Raw genomic sequence first — 24560 nt, forward strand, 5'->3', positions numbered from 1 at the left:
CAGTCTAACTTAAAAAATTCCTTCCAGTAGCACCTTAGAGACCAACTAAGTTAATTATTGATATGAGCTTTCGTGTGCATGCACACAAAAGCTCATACCAATAACTAACTTTAGTGTCCACGACGGGGTGAGCTCCCATTGCTCAGTCCCTGCTCCTGCCAATCTAGCAGTTCGAAAGCACATCAAAGTGCAAGTAGATAAATAGGTACCGTTTCCGTGCACTGCTCTGGTTCGCCAGAAGTGGCTTAGTCATGCTGGCCACATGACCTGGAAGCTGTACACCGGCTCCCTTGGCCTGTAAAGCGAGATGAGCACTACAACTCCAGAGTCGGTCACAACTGGACATAATGGTCAGGGGTCCCTTTACCTTTAAGGTGCTACTGGAAGGATTTTTTTTATTTTGTTTCGACTACGGCAGACCAACACAGCTACCTATCTGTAACCAGTCTAACTTGACAGCTGATTATGGCTATGAAAGGCTTCTGGTCCATGAAAAGTGCAGCTGATAAATAGGACGCTAGCTTGTGTGGGTGTGTGTAGGTGTACACCTATTGGATGATACAAGCAATATATAAGATTCACAAAAATAGTTAATGGACTAGTGCAGAAGAAAGTTGTGTAGAGTTTCTAGATGTTGAGCTCATTGGAGAGTCTGGGAAGTTTTAGTTCCACAATCAAATGGAATTCTTTCATTTCACCTGAATCAGTGCTATTTTTCTAGAAAAGGAGGTCTGGAACTCCCTCATTCTTTTAGAGTGGTAATGGCGCCCACCCAAGAGGTGCTGGAACTGAGTTCCAGTGAGTTCTGGCTGGGGAAAAAGGCCTGGCAGGATTCCAGTCTGGACCAGTCCTCTGCACTAAAGCTTCAAGCTGCATAATTCACATTCAAGCTGCATAATTCACATTCATTAAAATGGTGGTGGTGGTTTTCTTGGTGTCCTTAGACAGCTCTCTTGAAAAGTTGATTGCTGAACAAGTGCCTGTTTTAGATAATTTCGTATCTCCTAGCATTTTCTGTTTTAATGTAGTTGTCTTTCAGAGAATAAACTTCACTGCAGTAACAAATTAGATCTCATTTCAGCCTGCTTGGCATAGTTTTAAAGCTGTATTTTCCTTTTCATATACTGTATCATATTTCTATTTGATGCTCTCTAAACTCTGTAGGGCAAACATTAAAACCACTGATAATTGCCCATTATCAAAAACCCACACGACTTGCTTTCTGAACCATGCATCTGCTGCTCAATTATAATCTCAGTGACCAGTGGTCTTATTTGTGTGTATATTTGATGTCCTAATATAGTGAAATTTCATCTTGCTCTTCAAGCCTAACCTGTTCAACACCATCAATTATCATGCAATAATATCTGTAGTCCTGTCCACAGAGCAGTAGGGTTAACCAGTGTGTACTTGACACGTGCAAGAAAGCTAATTATGTTGCTATTATTATCATCTTGCCACAGAAGCAATCATGCTAACATATACTCTGCTTTCCTCTCTTAATGCATATGAAAAGGGTCATATTTAAGCATCAAGGGCTTAGACCAAAAATGGGAAACTTCTTCATCCTAGAATTGAATATAGTTCTATCCTTCCCAGTAAAACAGCTTGTTGACCAGACACACAGTGATGAAGTCCTCACCCCAGGATCAGCAGCTTGAGAGGGGAGGTCACCCAGACAGAAAAGTCTGATTCTGGTCTAAAGCAACAGAAGGGCAAAGATATCATATTTTACTCTCTCCCTGTGAAGCAGGAAAGTGTTCCAATGGCCCATAAAGCATTGCGGGGGCATCTGAGACAATTTCCCATTTATCCAGGACCAAGGAGAGAAGCAGTGGTTGTGTGTAGTTTGTGGACCAGCTACCACCTCTCCTCTGGTCTTGAGGAGTAAACTCTGTGGCCAGGAGTGTGTTGGGAGTTGCTGAGATCCGGGTGTAGCTGCCACACACAGCGAATCACTGAACTGCTGAGTGAGATCTTCTCAATGGAGTACCCTTAGTATTTATGCCTGACCTGACCAATTCAGAGGCTCTGCATTGTGCAGCAATTACAGGATACTGCTGCATGCTCCCATTCCCTGCCATGCCTTCACCTGCCATTCACCTGATGTGCAAGGCAGGTGGATGTAGTTTGACTGAAACAGCCTCATGGACCATGAGGGGGGTGGTACCTGGCAGGCCCTATTAGGCTCGCATGTTGGATGTCCAAAGCACCAAAATGCAGCTGTCCTTCAAAATTTACACTTGTATGAATTTTGGAATGCATTTGTCCTGCCGAACAAAGAGATGTGTACCAAAATGCATACATTAGGAGGATATGTGCATGAAAATGTTGGTAAAAATAACGCAGGAAAATTTGTATTAGGGTACATTGCTTGCAAAAATGTCTACAGTAGGAGAAAGACTCTCTAAAATGCTGACGGATTCTCATGACAACTTTTTTTGTCTTTTTATGTTATCATTTTGTAGTTTTGCGTATATTGTAAACTGGCCAGGGGTCTTTGGATGAAGGACAGTATATAATTTAATAAGTAATAAAAGTAATAATATTTTTTTTTTAAAAAAAGAAAGTTTGCAAACTCATGTAGAAATGTGGTGAACAGAACAATGAGAATCTGAAAGAAACCGAAATGGACAAATTTATCCATCCCTGGGTTCTGGTATGTGGGGGATCTACAACTGCGAAAATGTATGAAGGGGGAACTGCATTAACTCTCCATTCTCTCATATGTGTGGGTTATTGGGTTTACACACTTGAATTAATGGCTGAAACTGCAAGTCCCCCTCCAGCAATTCACTCAACCTATGTGTGAAGACAGAACAATTTGGAAAGACCTCCATTCAGCTGTGTGTGTGGCTTAATTTCTTCTCTTGTACTGTGCGGGCTACTATTACAGGGACTGAATTCATTCCCTGAGTTTGAGTGACAGAACTGAAAGTATCTCATTTTGACCAAATCAGTGTGTAAACATGTACCCAAACCCTTACCCTCAAGCTTCTGGGAAGGTACCTTGCCAATTCTTGTATCTTCTTGATAAAGTGGACATGTTATTGGTAGGAAAGATCCAGGTCTGGTTTAGATAGTTTCACTATATCACATGAAGGCTTTGGGCCTGCACACTCCTCTGCCTCCTTCCTCCTTTGTAGCTCTTTAACCTACTCATGCACTTTTGGGTTTAAGCAAACCATATGATATCCAAACTCTGTGAACCAAAATATGTTTGTGCTCTGAGATGGTGGGTACCTGCAGACACTATCCATCTCAGTGTGCAAATGGCAGCCAGCTCCCTTCTGTCTATGAAATTCTCCCTGTCTTCAAGGTGTTTTTTTTTTTGGTTTTTTTTACCTTAAGGGAGAGGAAGGCAGAGGAGGCAGGTGCTCCTGAGTCTGTCATTTGGGTTTGTTTGTTTGTTTTTTAAGAGTTTGATCGGGGAAAGCAAGAGAGTCTTTGCCTATCTCCAATAGTTTGCCTGATTCAGGCAGCACAGTCATCACAAAAATCTTAATGCTTAGACTAGAGGATCCCCTAGGGACACACACCAAATATGCATAGATGGTCCCTGTAAAAGTAATACCAGTGAAATACATGAGAAAGGAAGCATGATTATTCCCACTTTGCAGATGGAAAAGAAAGCCACAGAAACAGAGTTGCTTGTATATGAATGGAGACAGCATCAAAGCAGGCAACATATTCTACAATTCTGAAGACTCATTCAATTAACTTGATGACAAATTGACTCTAAAGCTCTAGATTTGCTCACTATTTTTCTAGTTTGCAGATCAAGCAGCAGCAGAGAGTCCTGGCTTCTACTTCTTCGGATGGATATTTGCCAGAACTCTCAAGGGCCATTTTCCTGCTTTGTTTTCAAAGAACTAGAAGTCTAGTGTTTTCATCTCCTCATGTTTTCATAGCCTTGTGGAAATTCAGTACAAAAATTACATACAGTCATCCAAGCTTTTTCTGCCAAGGCAGGATAGTTTCCTACTGTGTGTTCTCAATTGTATTATCCTGTCTAGTTTTAAATGACTCAGGCAATGGGGCTTCCCACCATTTCCCTTGGGAGATTGTTCTGCAGCCTAAGTAGACTGCTGGGTTAGCAAATGTTCCTAAAATTCAGCTGAATGTTTCTTTCCTTCTGTTTCATCCATAATTCGTGTTCCAGGCAGACAGTATTTGTGTGCTTGAGGGAGGCAGCTGGAAAAGCTGGTTAAAAACTTAGTAGCAACAATGGAGAAGTGGAGAGCCAGCAGGCAGACAATCTCCCCCATACAGTTCCCTAGTGGTGGCACTTCTGGCAGTAGCAGAAGAAATTTCGGTGGCACTCTTATTCCTCCTCATACTCAAAGGAGTCAAAGTTGCAGAGAAGAAGGTTAACTATCTTAGTCATTTTTGCAAAACTTTGGTTGTTTTCAAAGTATTGTCGCAGAAAATGAAAATTCCCTCCTGGTTGTCTGTGCTGAGTGATGTTGCCAGAATTAATAATTATTACTAATTGAGCGCTATATCACTGTGATTATAATAAGAGCCTGTGCCTGCCTTCGGATCCCCAAATGCCACCAATATTGGGACATGTAGTTTTCCTAAGGTACCAGAACCCTTTGTATAGACATAGATGCTTACATAACTGCAATGGAATCTTGGGACATGCAGCTTCTCCAAACCCCTCACATTCCTTGGAGGTTTTTAAGCAGAGGTTGGATGGCCATCTGTCATGGATGCTTTGGCTGAGATTCCTGCATTGCAGGGGGTTGGACTAGATGACCCTTGGGGTCCCTTCCAACTCTACAATTCTATGATTCATGTTAAGGATTCAGGCACCTGGGGAAATGGCATGTCCCTACATTCCCCAAGCGAGAAGCAACAGGGGAGCAGTTGGGTTGGTGGAGAGTGGAGAAACTAAGTGGAAAGGGGAGTTCCACATTTCCCTGCTGCACCCCAATTCATTGGTTGTCACAGAGGACAGGGAACTAGCCGATGTGGTGGCGCCATGTGTCACATTCCTTTTACCAGCCCTTACAGAGGAATTGATTTGGCTGGAATTTGTGTTTGTGGTTCTGTGCTAGCTATGCACACACACCTCCCTTAATATATAGTTAGACCCACAGAAAATACAACTTCAAGAAAACATCCTTATAGTGCTTCCGTGCAAACTGCATAAGCAGATGGGTATTTGGTGCAAAATTTGGTACATGGGGACTAAGTCAATAACTCTGAATCTTTTATCTGATTTCAGTTTGACATGGATATGAAAATGCGGTGCTTTGAGGGGCAGAATGGGCAGTTTTGTGAGTCATAAATTGAGTCACACAGACCCCTAATGTCATTTCCAGGACTTCCAGACAAACTGTTGCTCTTAAAAAGACAAAACCGTTAAAACCTTGACAAATAAACTTAAATTTCTGAAAGATTTCCAGAAAGTGTGATAATGTTCTTCTGAGAGGGTTGCTGCCAAGGTACACACATCATCTCTTCAGGGAGGATTTTTGCAAGCCTTTGTGTTTTATGTGCCACATGAGGGTGGTAACGGGGAGCTGTCATCACATTCCGAATCCCAAGTTACAAATCAGCAGGCGGACGTTGAAGATAGCTATCAACAGAGAGTTGTCCTCCGAAGCATACAGCAGAAAATCTAAGTAGCTCAGGGCACTGAGTTCACTAACAATTCATACATCTATAGGAATGTAAGCAAAAACTACAAATTATTTAGCATTTTCTTTGGCGGGGGAGAGTTTGGCGGGGAGCATAGTTTTCTACACTGACATACACAACTGTGGGGTGGGAAGCCTTTACGGCACTATAGATCATCACACAGAATACTGTACATTTTATTTTGCTACATTTTGCACACAACTGGAAATAGCTATAGCTTCCCAGCAACTAATGATCACAGGAAAATAGACATATGTGTGATCTACAAGCATAACAGAATACAGGGGTACATCTAGGTAAAGGTAAAGGGACCCCAGACCATTAGGTTCAGTCGTGACCGACTCTGGGATTGCGGCGCTCATCTCGCTTTATTGGCCGAGGGAGCCGGCGTACAGCTTCCGGGTCATGTGGCCAGCATAACTAAGTCGCTTCTGGTGAACCAGAGCAGTGCACGGAAACGCCATTGACCTTCCCACTGGAGCGGTACCTATTTATCTACTTGAACTTTGACGTGCTTTCGAACTGCTAGGTTGGCAGGAGCAGGGACCGAGCAATGGGAGCTCACCCCGTCGCAGGGATTCAAACTGCCGACCTTCTGATTGGCAAGACCTAGGCTCTGTGGTTTAACCCACAGTGTCACCTGATCACAGGAAAATAGACATATGTGTGATCTACAAACATAACAGTTTACAGGGGTACATCTACTTATGCTCAAATGACTCATGTGTGACTGAAAGGGATTCACATGTCCATAGCCAGGGCCAACCTCATACTACTACTTTTTTTGCCTGGGGTAAAAGGCAAGGCAACCTCAGTCCATGTACAGAAGCCATCTGGACTGACATTTGACTCTCATTTCAGTACAGGCGATAGGATAGCATCCTCCATCTGAAGCAAGCAAGCAAGCAGGCAACTTAAGGGTATTTCTGATAGATCACAGCCCTGTCCTCTAGCACAAGTGTGCATCCAACAGGCTCAGGAAGAGCAACCAGGGAGCTACCACTGCTGCCTCCTCCATATTTGTTGCCTGATGTGGCCATCTCACTCTCCCTAATGATAGGCCTGGCCCTGCTCTAAGCATAGACTGAAATTAAAGATGATTATACTTCATTCCCTACACTTAGGTCTTAACTACCCATTAGATTAATTGTGTAGCGCAAGGAGAGCTGTTGGTTACCACGGGGTGCAGCGTGTGAGGATGTGAGTTTTGTGTAGGCTAAACAGAGAGCAAACCGGAACTTTACCAAAAACAATTAGGTTTACCAGTAACTTTGCCAGCAAAATATATTTGACCAAACATTTTTAATCATGTGCATTGATTTTAAACCCCCATAGTTAAAAGGGCTCTAAAGTGCTTCCTAAAAGGCGTTTCACCTCCTGCGTACCAATTCTAAGAAAGGTCCATTTAAAAGTTAAGTAAAATTTGTTGCCTATTATTTTTATTTATTAGATTTTTATACTGCCCTTCTTCTGAGGATCACAGGACAGTTTACAATATAAAAACACAAAGTGCGTAACATATTAACAAATAAAACCAATACCCCCCACTCTTTCCCTTAGATGTCAGAAGCTTGTTTAATGAGTTTGCTTAAGAGCAAATTTATTTCCCACTCACCCACCCAGCCCGAAAATTCTGCATCATGTATTAGTTGGTTATGAACATTGCACTGCTGGGGCTAGATCAGGACTAACAACGTATGCACTAAGGGGAAAATACAGTTGCTTAAAATCATCTGGAAATGCTGTGAATGACTGCCCCACAACTGGAAATCCTTTCCCCCGAGGGCTCGTTACAGCTTAAGCCTGAACATTTTCCAGAAGTGTTGTAAGATTTTGTTTGGACTGACTTTTAACAGCTGGAATTAAGCACTTCCGAATTTATTTTTTTATTTTTTGTATACAGCATTTTATTTATTTTAACTGGATCTTTTATGTATCTGGTGTATGGCAGTGAGTTTTAGGGCCCCAAGGGATGGGTTGGGTTAGAAATGGAAGCAAATTGGTTTCATTTTCTCTAAGCATATGGAGCACTGTGGAGTTCTGCCTGCAACCGGACATAACCAGATAACCATTTCCTCTAAACAGCAGGACTTGAAATTGGCCGTCAGCAGTGTACTGTATGTCTAAGCTAGTGTCATAGTGGTGCAAGTCCAGAAATGGGTGTGAAATGGCCAAGGAAAATAGAGCGGCAAACACCAAAACCTTCCCTCATAACATTCTAGCAGCAAATGCACAACTTTCCTCCAAAGGATCCTGGCAACTGTTTGTTAAGGGTTCTGGGAAATGTAGCTCTGTGGGGGAAAACTATAGTTCCCAAGATTCTTTGAGGGAAGTCATGTGCTTTAAATGTGCATTGGTTGTATTTTTAATGTATCTCGCATCAGTTGTCATTAAAGCCTAGGAGAAGTTGAAGCAGTGCATGCAATGGAAGTCCCCTTTCACATCCCAGCAGTGAGGTGACTGCTTCCTACTACTGGCATGTTTGTGCTCAAGGTCCTGAAACTATAATTAAAAGAAAGCTTCCACCAACATGGATTCACTTTTGGTATGTACAGTATTTACATAAAAGACAAGCAGTGCCTGTCCTCTTGGCAGGTGTGTCGTGTGTACGTTTTATGAAGACACTATAAAACAAAACTGTGTGGGTGGAAGTTTGGATATATTTCTAGAACATGAAGAGAGTTCCCGTGAAAGAGGAGGAGGCAGCAGCAACTATGTTGCTCCACATCTGTGTGAAGTGCCAATCTCAGAGAGCATATGTGAAATGTACCGGTAGGTAGTCTCAGATGGTTGTCACAAGATCGCCATATTTTATACTGGTGTAGTTAATGTGGGTTGAGAATCACTGCTTGGTTTGATCCTCTGATCACTACGGCAAGCTTTAACAAGCTTGAAACTCCTTTATTGATTTGCATAACTCAAAGCTGCTACAGGATTGCAAAAGAATAGCTTTTATTCTTGAAAAAAAATATTTAAAATGTGTAAGGAGCCTTCTCAAAGTTCTATATTAAAGGTTCTAGATGTATTAATCTGTGCTGTTTGCAAAAGCATTTACAAAACTTCAACCATTTACACAGATGGTGTAAATAAAAGGATTGTTATAGTGTATAACTGTGTTAACTATGTTCTTGTAATCTAGTCCATTGCACACATTTACACCATCCACTGGCCAAGCGACCCGAGCCTTTTGGCAAAAGTTCACTGGCATTCTGTTTGTTTGTTTGTTTGCTTGCTTGCTTGCTTGCTTGCTTACAACAGAATGGCTACTGAACATGGACATCAGAAATAATCATTTGGCTTAAGGCCAAAATAGGCTTCTAATTAATAAATAATAATAATAATTTTATTATTTAAACCCCGCCCATCTGGCTGGGTTTCCCCAGCCACTCTGGGCAGCTTACAACACAAATAAAAACATAGTGGTTTCCAAAAGCCAGTTATACAAATATTAACATTCATAATTAAATTATACAATGAAATAATTCTATTAAAACAACACAACCATTAAAGCAAGATAGTCAGATGGAGAGATCAAGAGAATGTCTGCATAAACTGGTGCAACTTCAAAGGCCTACGGAATGCCAATATAGATTGGGCCTCTCATATTTCAGCAGGAAGTGCGTTCCATGACTCTAGCACTAACAGTGAAAAAGTCTTCCTCCATGTTACCACAGTCTGATAATCATCAGACCCTGGCAAGATTAATTGAGTTTCAGTTCTTGAATTTAATAATGTCCTTACCAGGCAATGGAGGGGAAAGTCAGTTAACCTGGAAAATGTAGTGCAAACAGGGCACAATTTGGTGTTTCAAGTTCTACTGTCAGGACAACCCCACACAGTGGCGTAGCGTGGGGGGTGCAGGGGGTGCCGGCTGCACCGGGCGCAACATCTGGGGGTTAGGGGGCGCAAATCCATGGGTTAGGGGGCGCAAATCCACGAGTTAGGGGGCGCAAATTACTTGACTTGCCCCGGGTGCTGACAACCCACGCTACGCCACTGACCCCACACATCAATTTTCAAAAGAAGAAGGTAAATGCAAAATGCAAATACAATACAATGAGTATCTGTCCGGGTTGGGCCACGGGCAGCAGCTGTCTGAGAAGCACCAGGAGTCAGAAACCACAAGCAAGTAGTCAGGACTAAAGGACAACTCTGGACCAAAGGAGGCTGGCTCCCCAAAAAACAAAGATACAGTAACACCAGAGCTGTGGAAGTTTGGACATATTTATGCAGGAATGAAATGCAATTATGGGTAAAACATGCCAAAGTGACCCAAAGGCCCAAACTAGAATCTCTAAGCCCTTTCCCCTCTACCACTTTTGTCAGGAAAAGGGAAGAGGCAGTTGGGGAGGGCTGTAAAGATATTGCAGTGAGTTTTTTTATTTCTTTAGAGAGCAGCACAAGGGACTTGCAAAGGAAGACAAGGATTTGCTATATTATTCTTAGTAATAATTGTCTACTTATTTTGGCACGGGATTGCATCAAAGAAGAATCAGCTACACACACCGAGTCAGACTCTTATAAAATTCATTAGGTTCCCTGTGAGATTACATTTTCAGAAGTGATCGTGTTACAAGTCAGTCTGACAGCGTGAACCCATGTAGAAAGAAAAGAACCACAACTGTCAGGCTGGAGATATGAGAAATAACTGCAGAGAGGGAGAGAGGGAGTAACCAAGACTTTGCTTGTTCTTTTTGGAAGGTGAGTCAGAGGCACAGCTGCACTTCAGCAAAGAAATTTCCCTAACAGATGCAGAGAAAGACTAATGGGCTATTATGGGCAGACTAGTCTTCTGAGAGAGCTCACTTGTGGCCCCAGAGAAGCCAGGAGGACACTCTCATCGCTCACTCACATGGCAGCGAGTTCCGGCTGCAGTCCTAGGCTGGGAGAGGATGCCACATTGAAGACAACAGGACTTACATGCATGGGTTAGAGAACATGGATTCTGAGCTGACGCTGAAGTGAAATGAAACAGCCTCTAGGTTTCCGAGAGCTTTCTTTAAAACCAAAATGGTTACTCAAGACCTGTAAGGCTGGACCCCCCAGGCACAGATGGCTAAATCCTGCCCTCTGGTGTGCAAGGGAAGAAAGGGCAGAGGAGGGGATAGTTTGACTTCCTGGAAACTATGCCAGGCCAAAAAGAAAAAAATGCTCCAGGATCTGTACGTTCTGTTGTTCGCAGGCATTCCCAATATGTGAGAGGGAATAGACAGCACATCATCAAATTTAACAAAAAAAACACACACAATAAAAATCCCTCTATTTTTTATTGGTTTGTTACTAATTAGTGTTATTTACTAATTATGTAGTTGGCAACACCTAAGTAAAAGTCAATACTATGGTTGGCATAGGAAAGTCAATGCTATAGTTGACAAAGCAATTCAAGGTTGGTATACAAAACCCTAAATGACTTAGGACCCAAGTGCTTAAACAATCAATCACCCAGCCCTAATACCTACAACACGGCAACATTCACTTTCAGATGTCAACAGAGGACATAGTAGATTGTACATAGTACAATCGCAACATGATCTGAGTTTAAGTGGTTCCGGTATTGTACTGCTATGCTATCTTGTTTGAATTTTGTAGTTATTAGCTGCTGTTGTAAATGATTATATTATTAGTTTTCTAATAATATGCGTGCTCTGGTCCATGGGGTCACGAAGAGTTGGACACGACTAAACGACTAAACAACAAATTACCGTATTTTTCGCTCTATAACACGCACCCGACCATAACACGCACATAGTTTTTAGAGGAGGAAAACAAGAAAAAAAATATTCTAAACGAAACAGTGGATGTATGATTTTTGTGCTTCATTCTGTGGACACAGACATGTGATCTGACGGTGAGTTTGGGGTAGCCCAATGCAAAAATCCTGAAGATCCATGTGGATCCATGCTTTGTAACCACGTTTTTGCACCACTGCGGCCCCAGGCAACAGTGGGTGCGTGATTTTTTTGGTGCAAGCTGTAGCCATGGACATGCTATGGGACCTGCTGGTGAATTTGGGGTGACCCGTGTAAGCGGCTCCTCTCCTCTCCCGCTTTGCTCCTTTAAAGCAAGCAGGCTCTCTGTCCCTCTCTCCTCCCCACTCAGCGGCTCTTCTCCTGCTTTGCTGTTTCAAAGCGAGCCACGGAGGAGGGAAGGAAGGGGAACCATGGATCCTCTGCTCACAACTGCAGCAGATCCCCCCGCCTTCCATAGGCATTCGCTCCATAACACACACAGACATTTCCCCTTACTTTCTAGGAGGAAAAAAGTGAGTGTTATGGTGCAAAAAATACAGTAGTTTTCTACTGCTCTGGGCTCCTTTTGGAGGAATCTATATTATATTATATTATATTATATTATATTATATTATATTATATTATATTATATTATATTATATTATATTATATTATATTATATTATATTATATTATATTATATTATATTATATTATATATAGTGTGTGTGTGTGTGTGTGTGTGTATCCCAGCAGGTACACAGTGAACACTGTATTCTGCTTACCTGCGTTGGCTGATGTAGAAAAATAATCTAAGGGCAAGCTAAGATATGGGGTTACCACACATACAAAAATCCTCCTGCCAAATGCTACCCAGTAACTGTCATGCAAGCAGATCTGTCTCTCTGTGTTAGATGTTTCACTCCACCTTATTATTTGCTGATAGCCTAGGCAGGGAACACGCACAAACATTACTGTGTGTGTTTGTGTGAAACATTAACCCCAGGGGTACATTTTTTGGCAGCATCCCATATTGAGTGTATCACCTCATTCTGTCCTTAGAGTTCTTTAAGACAACCCAATAGTTCTTAAATCACTGTGTGCCTCCTCAGCAGCTTTTGACCACCTTTCTTCTACTCTTGGAACAGGAATCTACACATTTGCCTATTTTGATACGACATAGGATTATACCAGGTCAGATTGATTGTTTGTCTAGCTCAGTATTGCCTCCTCCAGGGGTAGGTGGTGTGATGCTCCCCAGATCTTTAAGGATTACCACTTGCATCAGCCTCAGATGTTGATGATCAGAGGTGGTGAGTGTTGTACTTCAACATCTGGAAGACACCACATTGGCTACTTGGTCTACTCCAACTAGCAGCTGCTCTCCTGGAGTTCAGGCAAGATCTTTCACATTGCTTCCTACCTGATCCTTTTAACTGGTGGTGCTGGGGGTTGGACTTCTGACCTTCAGCATGTGAAACATGCCCTCTCCCACTAAGGTATACTGATATAGTTGGATGTCTTATAGAGCACTTTACCAGATACTAGAGTGCTAATCCACATCAAATGCTAGAGTTGATCCTTTTAGACATCATCAGAGTTCTGTTTGAAAAATGGACACATAAGGAGTCTATGACTAGAGTTGAGTGTCTGAGAAATCTCCTTCTGAATTAGGTAATATCCTTTGCTCTGCAGCAAATGAGAAATCTACTACTTTGTAACCAAGTATTTGTCAAATCAGTGATATCATACAATGACACTACTGCACAATTTTTATTTTATTTAAGAGAGAGATGGATGACTAGTTCCTTATGGGCAGTTTTCCATCTTCATGTTCACCCATCATGGAAATGCAACTCACAACTGAACTATGTGCAGTCAGAAAATTTGGCACAGTTGTATAGAAATGTACCATGTTTCCCACTCATGGGAGTCTTCTGTTATCCCCCTGCTCCATTCTGACTCAGTTACACATCTATCGGTGATTTCACTACCAGCTGTCTTGCAACATCGAAAGATCCAAAATTTGGTCATGCACATTTAAAGCCTGGAGGTCTGCCTTAGTGTTTGTAATCTACAGGGTACCCCAACGTATAGACATAACCAGTCTAGAAGAGGTAATAGCTTTTACAGGCCAAATAAACCATTAGAATGCAAACATCCAAAGAGCAGGATTGCAGTAGCCCTATAGCAACATTTGGTTCTAATGACCAATTATGATATTGCAAACATTAGTCTCCAGCAGTGGTTGAATCCATTGTCAAGGTTGTGGCTAGTTGTTTCCTTGCCCATCTTATTCATGCATACTGTACTTTCCCTTCTGCCACACACTTCCAAGAACTCCTTTGTATTCCAGAAACTGTAAAGTTAACATCATATACATTCTTTTTCTGTCAGAGTTCTTCCTGGCCCACCCTTCTTGGGGTGTGTTGACCAACTGCTGGAGTGTGAATTATAGCATGCTAAAAGTTCCACAGAAGTAGACTATTTTGCTCCTGTTTTTCAGATCATGAGAAATGCATTCCCTTTGCATAGACAGATCTGGAAAAAAAACAAGCAGCTCTCTCGACCCCCACCCCCTTCGTGTTGTAAAACAGCTGTCTTTAAATAGAAGCATCCTCTGCAAGTGATGTATTAACTTCCAGCACATTTGAAATTTGGCATGGATACGCTACTTATCTAGAGTGTGCTGAGCTTACAGGACATCAAAACAGGGCTGAATTTTTTCATGAGAATGAGATTTTTTTTCATGAGTCCCCCCCCCCCCTCGACTTCCTGCTGATTCAGAAATGGGAGATCCCAGTGTTTCAGGACATCCATTGTTGACTAAACCCAGAGGGCAGAAATCTACAGGAAGGGGGCGGACAAGAATAAGTTAAGCATCAATTTTACAGAACCATTTAGCTGAACCACAGTTTAGTAAATATTTGGATTGTTTCCTATAGGACCAATCTAGTGTCTTCAAGGTTCATCATTCCGGCCCCTATTTTTCAATAAGTTCTCATATTTTGAATTATTAAGCCACAATGAGGTCACTTGTCTCATCTGGATGATTTTAGGGTACAAATGAAACACATTGCCCGTTATTTAGCTTATTTAGCTCCTGTTCTCCCAGTGGCCAAGAAGAAACCTTTGGGAAGTCTTCAAGCAGGATAATCAGGAAAGCAATAGCCCTGTAAACACTTATGATTTATAGCAATTGGCATTCTGAGATTTATATCACTTCCATCTTTACCCGGGATGCAAGGGGTGCGGTGCACCCAGGCACCAAATTCTGGGGGGCGCCAAATGTATATACACTGTAATATTCCAGTCCCTCTCGATCGGAGGCAGTGAAAAGCAATGGAGTGAAAGTCCCTGCCCACCTCCTCTGTCGCTCTGTTACTCCGTTTCATCAAATATTCCTGACGAGTCAGGAAACAAAAGCAGTTTTTTCCGCTGCATCATTGTTACAGGTGAACGATTTCCCCCCTAAAAAAAGCTAAATTTGGGGGCGCTGGGCAGATCTTTGCACGCCAGCAGCGCATATGCTAAAGATGGCCCTGATTTATATTGTTAGATTCTTACCACCATGGAGTCCCATTTTTGTTTTTTGTCATCCTCTGTTAACTGCATGCCCTGTCTTCATAACTCTGATGAGGACAACACTACTAATATAGGCACCTACTTTTTACCAGGTCAGGTTGTTTGTCCATCCACGTGTTCTTATTCATACATCATTGACTGATAGCTTGTCTTCCAGAGCACATTGTCCTCCCAAGGCAGTTTACATAAACTTTGAAAACAGTATAAAATAAATACAGTCACATTTTAACTATTTTTTTTCAAACAAACTAACAAACTGATTAGGACCACCAGCAGTTGAAATTATTCAAGCACTAGAACTGTGTGCTGAGCTCACTGCTTTATGGAAGTGAGTCGTGGGCAACTTAGACCCGTCAGCAGCCGTGCCTCAGTGCCTTCCATATGCGCTGTGCATATGGACATCACATGGCAGGACAGAGTCTCAAACAAAGATGTGCTCTTCCAAGCCTACATTCCCAGTGAGATGACTCTTGTGGTCCCTTCCAACAATACAATTCTATGATTCTATGCAGAGTTTGGCCTGGCCATATCACTCTACCACAGGGGTCAGCAAGGTCTATCTTGCCTGGGCCAGATCGGTCCCACAGAGATCCAGCACCACAGAAACAAGTCCCTGCACTGCGCTGTGCTGGTTAGCTCAGTTTGGGGGCAGCTTATGGGCCAGTCAAACAACCTCCACGGGCTGCTTCCAGCCCATGGGCCTTAGGTTGCTGATCCCTGCTCTACCAAATACAGAATCCACATTGGTTTCAGTGAGCTTCAGGTTAAACCTCTCCTCATCTCACAGTTCATAGATACAGTATCATTCCTAGCGTTTGGAAATTATTTATAAATTTGCAAAATTAATTGTCTTAAGAGCATATATGTCATGAACGTCTTTTGTAAACAGTTGCAGTGCCCAAAATTATTATTATTTTATTGTGATCTAGTTTCCCTCAGGCACTACCAAATGTTAGCTTCTTTTATGAGTAAGCATCCGATGTGCTAACTGTGACTAAAACCTTGTTCTGGTTTCCTTCCTGATAGTCAAATAATTCAGAGTCACTTTAATTTTATTTTTAAAAAGGTGCATTCCTAATTTTTGTGAAGTCTAGACAGAGCACTCAAAAGTCTCTTTGAATTTTATTAATTCGAGCTGGTTGGAAAATGAAGAAAGAGAGAGGGGGGAAAGGTTATGTCCTTTTTTTTAATCATTAACATTAAAATTCCAAATGTTTGGAGCCACATCTGACTCCTGAGAAGGCTGAAGTAATGATGGCAAAGTAATAACAGGCTTGCATAATGAAGGAAACGAGCTCATCAAGGCTAGACTTCTGCAATGCGCTCACATGAGCCTATTCTTGATGACTGTGAGTAGTGACTGATGGCTGTAGAGAAAAGGGCTTCTGCTCAATTCAAAGTGCTGGGTTTAAGTCCTTCATAATCTAGGGAGTGCATATCCCAGAGACTACCCTTCCCTGTATGAACTTGTCCCATTGCTTCCTAAGTTCATTCTAGGGGAAGGGTACCATCTTCATAGCTCAAGAAGCAACAAAGGGGTGTGAGTGGGGAAGAAAACAAGGTCTTTTGCTACTGCCTTAAAACTGTGGAAGGAATTCCCAGAGGATTTATCAACATTAAAAAGGCATTTGGAAGTTGATGCTGATGCTGGCTGGTGCTCCCTGTTCTTTAAAACTCCCTACCTATTCTGATGGGATTCTGGTTCCTCACCTCATTCCAGAGTTCCATGTACATTCTAATGCACATGTGAAACTGAGGCACGTGCTTGTTTATGCTGACAAAGAAAGGAGGTTTGTTCACATGCTCTTTCTGTCCCTTTGGAGCTGGTTCCACCAGTAAAATGAATAGGGAAACTTATGCTGATGAAATTGCTCTGGAAGATAACTGGAGCTTCTAAACCAACAAGAAGTAAGGAATTCTCAATCAATCATTGAATTCCATCCCAATGAATGGCAGGAATGCTGGTGCCAGGAGGCTATTGCTTCTAGGTAGAGCACATGTTTTGCATGCAAAAGGTCTTAGGTAGGAGAACTGGAAGAAGAAGAAGTAGTATTAGTATTATTTATACCCCACCCATCTGGCTGGGTTTCCCCAGCCACTCTGGGTAGCTTACAGCATATCTGAAAACATAAAAAAAAATTGAGTATCAGTCAATGTAGTCAGTTAATGCAGACAATACTGAACTAGATGGCCACAAGGTCTGATGCATAGCAGCTTCCTATATACCTATCTGGGTCATGCGCTCAGAGGTTCTCTTTCCTCACATACCAGTGGTTTCATTTACTGGACAGCAATTAATAGGCACCACTACTGAACTATAGTCATAGTAAAGTAAATAAATAAATAAATATTGCAGGGTCAAGACCCATTTGTCCCTTTTTTCTTTTTTTACATTAATAGGATATGCTATGTAATCCCAAAACCATGCTAATTTATCCTACAGTTTACTAGAGTGGCTTAGCATATCCCACTTTATTTATTGCAGGCTATAGCTGTACATTGTTGGTACTTCTTGATAGGCAGAAATCTCTGGCAACTACATTTCTGTTGGGGCACTTTCTCTCTCTGTCCAAATGCCTGTACATGTTCTGCACACTGTGTTCCCTGTAAGAGAGCCATTTATTGTGCAAACGTTGCTCCTTTGAATTCCTAGTATTTGAGCAAAGTCTTCCCGCTATTCTCTGCCTGGGGATTTAAAATATGAGCCATCTTTTGTGCTGCTACATTATAGACTTGTGGAGTCAGGGTTTCTTTTCCTGTTTAAAAAGCCATATGAGAAGAGAAGCTTTTTTTTGGTTTTTGTTTTCTTGGCAAGGCTGCCCTTCCAAGCGAATGTCATATCAGGATGCTGTCCTGCCGGCAGCCAAGTGCAGCCCAGTTCATCAGCAGAAATACCATGTCAGTGGTTTTATTTGTCGGTCGCTAGGTGGATGATTAATTGTGAGGATAGTTCTGTAAATCAGATGCAAAGACTCATTATCAATGCAGAAATTAACTTAGATGGTATTATGTGTTTACTGACTTAGGCCACAGTCTCACTGCACTGTGCCTACATAGAGAGGATTCCCATTAACTCCTGACCACCACCCCTAGGTGGCAACACACAGTGTGGAATGGAAAGCCTTTGTACATCTCCAGCATGGTGTGGTGGTTAGAGTGTTGGACTAGGACCTAAGAGACAAGGGTTCAAATCCCCACTCAGCCGTGACCTTGGGCCAGTCACTGCCTCTCAGCCTAATGTACCTTAGAGGGTTGTTGTAGAGATTATATGAGAAAGGGCAAAACCATGTACAGGCATTGATCATTTCACACTTGGGTTCCAATCCTGGCCCCCGCACGCATCAGCGGACCACATATGGTAAAGGTAAAGCACCCCAGGACAGTTAAGTCCAGTCAAAGGTGACTATGGGTTGTGGCGCTCATATCGCTTCAGGTCAAGAGAGCTGGCGTTTGTCCGCAAACAGCTTTCCGAGTCACGAGGCCAGCTAAATCACTAAACCACTTCTGGCGCAACGGAACACCGTGATGGAAACCAGTGCGCACAGAAACTCTGTTTACCTTCCCACCGCAGCAGTACCTATTTATCTACTTGCACTGGGGTGCTTTTGAACAGCTAGGTTGGCAGGAGCTGGGACAGAGCAACCGGAGCTCACCCCGCCGCAGGGATTCGAACAGCCAACCTTCTGATTGGCAAGCCCAAGAGGCTCAGTAGTTTAGACCACAGCACCACCCGTGTATAAGCACGCCACACCCTGCCACACCCCGTTCTGCCTTCTTCTGGGTCCAAAAGGACCCACACATCAGCGATCGCATATCAATTGGACATGCCGAAAATGGTCGTCGCCTGTATGCCATCTTTTTTTAAAAAAATAGATTTTATTAAAGTTTTTTTGTGTTTCCATCTTAAGCTCCTTGAAGGGAAGGTAGAATATAAATGTCATATGAAATGAAATAAATCCCCATTTAGAACTTCCTCTCTGAACGATGTACATTGACCAGACAGCAGGGAGAGAAGGCATGCATACACCCTGGCTTTGAATTCCCTGCTGTGTTGCCTGAGCTCCACAGTCTATGTCCACAGAGGAACTGATGTTCTTTTTTATTTCATGTCTTCATTTATTTAATTGCAGCAGAAAAATATGTGAGTTCTTTCTGCTATAAAGGCACCATATGCAGTATAGAAATGTACCATAATGCAAAATATAATAAAAGGCACTATTATCCTATATACTAATATCAAACTCATCCTATGAGTTCTGGGTCTTATACTGCCCAAACAGTACCATCTGTGAACAAAAGAGGGGCACCAGCAGACTTGGAGGCATAAAGTTTGCGAAAGTACAAAGAAAATCCCCTTGGAGGGGACCCTTCAAAGTAGAATTGTACATGAAAATTGGGGGAAATGAAATGGAATATCCTGGAAAAGAACATGGCTGGCTGGCTGGCAAGCTGGAACATTGAACCAAAGCATCCCACAAAGACAAGAGAAGAAGGCTAAGGAAGGACAAGACATGCAAATGGTTTTACATCTAGGGATGAAGAATAACAGATTAAGCTAAACTGGCATCCTGGGAGAAAGATGTTAAGTGTCACACACAGTAGTTTACAGTTCCTTGGTGGTTCTGTGGTGGCTTGAAATATACCCTTGGGGGACACAAAGGCTTCCCCCAAGAGTTGAACAGAGGGTGAGGGAATTGAGGATAGGAGCAAATGGCAGCACAACCACTTCCCTCTCAACATAGCCACCCCATCTAAACTTCAAAGTTAGAAATCAGTATATAAAGTGAACTAGATCCAAAAACCCTCCCGTGAAATCAGATACACTTCTTTTGCCATATTGGCCTGACAGGGCGCAGTGAACTTTGAATGACATCCAGTCTGATGCTATCACAGTTGGGGTGCTGCATCCTATATTGCCTTGGGATAAAAACCAAGCAGAGAACAGGAAGGAACTCTGATGTCAGCCATTCTCATCTGCTTCGTGAGGACTCATCCTAATTTAAAACAAGCAGTCTCAAGACTCAAGACTTTGTTGCACTGCTTTTTGGTACTCTGCAAGTGTGACCTCAGATACTATCGTGCGTGTTTTATCTGGAACCGTGGATTCCTATTTTATCCATGAAAATGGATTCGCATTTAACATGAAAGCGCACAATTTTTCATTTGGAATCAAAGACGCATGCCACCCTCCCTTTTACTCCTGAGGTTTAACTTTCCTCGGTTGGTTTAACAATGGTTGGATTCCTCCCCCGCCCACTTCTCTTGGCCTTTCTCCTTTGGGACAGCATGTCAGGAGCCAGCAGCTGTCTTTGGAACTAATAAGCAGAATGCATGGTGACTTCATTAGCCACACACATCACAGAGGCCTAATCCCCACGCTCCCTTTCTATGTCAGTGTGCTGTATCTTTTGCATGTCTAGCCCCTCCTTGGTAACTTGTTAAACACTTGTGTTGTTCCCATAAAGGCACACATCACTGCTGCAGAGCAGACTAAACTGGATGGAATAATTAAAAAAAAATCTTTGGGGAGTGATTCACTGAACAAAGATCTGACTGTGTCTGACCTGGTCTTTTCACTGCCAGAAGTTTGTGGGACAGTCAGCAGCACAGACAAAATTAAATTTACTAGTCTGCATGGGCTGAAGTTCAAAGATGCACTGCTTAGGTTGCATTTCAAAGATTATATATAATCATAGAATTGTAGAGTTGGAAGGGACCCTGAGGATCATCTAGTCCAACCCCCTGCAATGCAGGAATATGCAGCTCTCCCTTATGCGGATTGAACTTACAACCTTGACGTTATCAGCACCATACTCTAACCAACTGAGCTATCCAGTTGATAAACCACACTTTCATGGGAATACATGGTAGGATTAAATATGCACTCTGCCTAGTGTTTGGTTGACCTTGGAGCAAGCTATCTGCCACTCGTGCTCCAGCCATTATCCAGCCTGTTTCATTGCCCACAGCTCCCTGAAATATCAGGGAGTGTCACGCACTCTGTAGCACTCGCGAGAGGGCACTCAGGAGCAATTGTGTCAGTAGCCCTCCAAATCTTGCAATTCTACAGTGTTATGAGAGCTTTGACAGGATCACTGGGAAATCCCTCAGAGCACTCAGGAATCCATCAGGATTCATAAATCTCTGGGGAAGACCACCTTCATCAGTCTCCCATCCCTGCAGAGGAGGGTAAGATAGCTGCCAAAAGTCCAAGCTTAACCAGGAAGTGGTCTGACCCAGACCATAACGTTGATAATCCATTAGCATGTATTTTAAGATCTAGCTATGGCTTTTCCAAGAATCAAAAACAACAGTTTTGTAAAGAAGAGGAGGAGGAAGCGGAAGAAGAAGAAGAAGAAGAAGAAGAAGAAGAAGAAGAAGAAGAAGAAGAAGAAGAAGGCATTCTAAGCATATGAATCCCTGGATTACCAGTCTGCAAAGTCACTGTACTGTTTACTGTTCACTGAAATCAATTGCAGAAGTCTTGATGGGTTAACATGGACCTGAAAATGCACGTCTTGACTGTCTTGTAAACATCATACTACACCTGAATCCACTTTGTCTCAGATCATCATGTCTGGCTTCAGTTACTGCCATCACAGATGTAATGGAATCTATCATATCAGGAATGTATTTTAAAAATCCATTATTTTAGCATCATGAAAGGTGGGGGTGCCCAGCGGGTAGATGAGATGCTTTTCTGGTTGAGTAGACATCTGAAGAATTTGCATTCAGGAGTGTAGTGTGAGCTTATATGTTCTGGCTGCATACAGTGGCAAAGAATGCAGGAATTACATGGTAGACCAAAACAGAGCCAGAGTGGTGAATCAGGGCCAAGCTCCGCCACAGAATGCAAGGAGCTTTCTGTGTACTTGGCTTAGAACACAATACCTAAAGGTAGGGAAGGTTGTGTTTTACATACAGTATGCTTAAAGGCAATATTTACGGTCGTGGCGCCTCTGGGTGCAAGTGTACACACAGAGATTTCTCTGGCACCCACAGGGTTCCCTCCCTCTATCGAAAGAAGCATCTGTTGTGGCCAATAAAAGAGGTTGTGGTGGGTGTTTGGTTGTGATGTGTCTATGGTGCCTACAAACACTTTTCCAGTTTGTAAATGTGCCCACAGCACCCCAGCCTTAAGGAGTCAGCATTCACTCCTCTGGTTTTAACCTCAAGGGAAACATTTAAGACCCACTGTGGTTTGATGAGTTGCCCTGCCTACTAGTAGGACCAACATGACAGGCAACTTAATCATGCCCTGAGGAAGAATACAGATGCACAATTAAAGCAGGGATCTGTGTGTCTTTCTGCCCTTGTTCTTTAAATGACACACATACCTGCCTCCACAGCAAATGCTGGTTTTTCTCCTCCATTTTGCTCTCCTCCACTCTGATGTTTCAGATGGGCTGCTTGCATTATTTGTGTGTTTATTTAAAGCACTGTTTGTAGGGCAAGTATTATTTTTGTAAAATGAATTCTAAGCAGAAAAACTTCTCTGGAGGGAATAAACTCATGGTGCCGCTCATGGTTAGCCAGTCTACACTCTTCACCACAGTGCCGCCTTTCTCAAGCTGCCAGGAATTGTTCCCACTGAGTTTACAGAAAGATTGTACATGTGACACAAGTTGGTGAGTACCCTTCTCAGAGCAGTGTGGCTTCGGGGTTTAGGGGTGTGTGAGGAAGTGGGGGGGAAAATTTGTTTCCATCTTAAGCTACCTTGGGTTCCACTCAACCACCACCTAAACTATTTCTTTTTTAAAAAATTAAAGGAATGGGGTGGAGGAGGGGCAACAAGAGGCAACAGCGAAGAGAGAGGGAAGGAAAGGCAAGGGTAAGAGAAGATGAAAGGACTGGGAGATTGTGCCCTTGCCAAAATAAAGTCAGAGGCCCATTATCCAGATTCTGCATTTTTATTTTTTGTAGCTAATTTTCAGCCTAAACATTGCCTGCAATGTAGAACAAAGAGATGTTCTGGCACGAAGTAATCTCATCGGATATCTCTCTTTGCTCTTTTTTAAAAAAATTGCAATTTCTGGAAGGGAAATCCTTCCTACGAGGAAGCCTAGATTTCTGCCAGTCAAGGGGAAAACTATTCCCTTTGGAACACTATGAGTAGGCTTGGAAGACAGTATTTGGCTGAAGCAAAATGTGATTTTGGACAGGAGCCTCTATCTCTACCATTTAGCAGTTACACTTTCCAGAGCATATGTACAAATGCTCTTTGCATTTTCTTGGTGTCTCGTAGCAGAGTAAATTGACATGTGTAATAACCGTGTCATGCATGTGTCTTAAGACAGTGTAGCTATCATTTTTATCTTTTTATGACTCGGGAGCGTTGGCCAGTTCTGTAATTGTATTTCAAGACCTGTTTTAAAATATTGTGTTTCCTTAACCTGAGACTACTTACCCAAAATATCTGCAACTGATGAATAGATTACTGTGTCTACCTCCTAAGGAATACTCCTCGAAGAGCTGAAGGCTTGTTACCAAAAGCAGAGCATTGCCAAGGCTGTTGAGAATGATATGGAAAGACAAGTGAATCATGCTGTGCATTGGACTGAAGGCCAAGATTGCAACCTATACTGAAATTCAGTAACTTGAACTACTGCTCCATGTGGCAGCCAATATTCTCTGTGGGATCCTGGCAGCACAACACCATCCCAATAGATACATCACAAACCCTTTTCTCCTCCAGCTTTCGGGGAGGGATCCTTCTGGATTCTAAATGCCATGGCATCCATCCATCACACATGGTGGAGATAAATAATAGCACTTTTCTTTTTCTGCTGAGATATTTCTTTTTATAAGGATTATCCAAAAAGGCATCCATTGTTTTCAGTTACACTGCTCCAAAACATTCCTTCAAGTTAAAGTGTGGAGACGCTGCACAGCAGGTGGGAGAGAAAGCAGTAGAGCAATTTGGGATCAGTTGAAGTAAGGATAACCATAAACAAACGCACTGCTAGCAATAGTAGCACCAGATTGAAGTGGATTAATATACTGAGACTGTGATCCTATACCTACTTATCCAGAAGTAAACCCCACTGAACCTCTGTACAGGATTATGCTCTAAATGTAGGTATATTTTTAATGCAAATGTTGAATTTCAGCAAAGAGGCAAAAAAGTTTAAGTTAGGTATCCTGATTCAAGTCTTTCTTCATGGGGAATCAGACTTGTGCATGAAAAAGAGTGTTATGTAGAGAGAGAGAAAACCATTCATCACTTGAGGCCGTGCTTCTGATGCCCCTTGCAAGATCATGGTCATCTGCACACCATCAAACATGACCAGAGCTCTTGGCTCTGACCATACCACCACTCCTGTTTCAGGATTGTGTAAAGAGACTCCTTCCCACTTTCCTCCTCAAGGGATGATGATGAGTCCTCTCAGAGGTAGCAGTAATTCTGCTGAGAACTTCATAAGGACAGAACTGTGTTGCATAGAATAATCCATGAACTGAGCCACCATGTCCCATGGAACTCACTAAAGGTTGTGTCTAGAACAGATAGAAATAGGTGTTAGAAAACTGGTTCCCAAGTTTGTACTGGTGGAATAAAAGGTACCACCTCTAGAATCCAAGATGGATTAGCCCAAGCACCA

The 24560-nt window shown here is 42.5% G+C and overlaps 1 protein-coding gene across 2 annotated transcripts in view; it reads left to right on the forward strand.

The window, feature by feature from the left end:
- The window catches only part of RUNX1 (RUNX family transcription factor 1), a 175616-nt gene that overhangs the window by 23267 nt on the left and 127789 nt on the right, over window positions 1–24560 (forward strand). The gene's annotated exons all lie outside the window — the stretch shown is intronic.

This window comes from Podarcis liolepis (genome assembly GCF_965112155.1).
Source record: "Podarcis liolepis genome assembly, chromosome: 4".
Taxonomy (NCBI): Eukaryota; Metazoa; Chordata; class Lepidosauria; order Squamata; family Lacertidae; genus Podarcis; species Podarcis liolepis.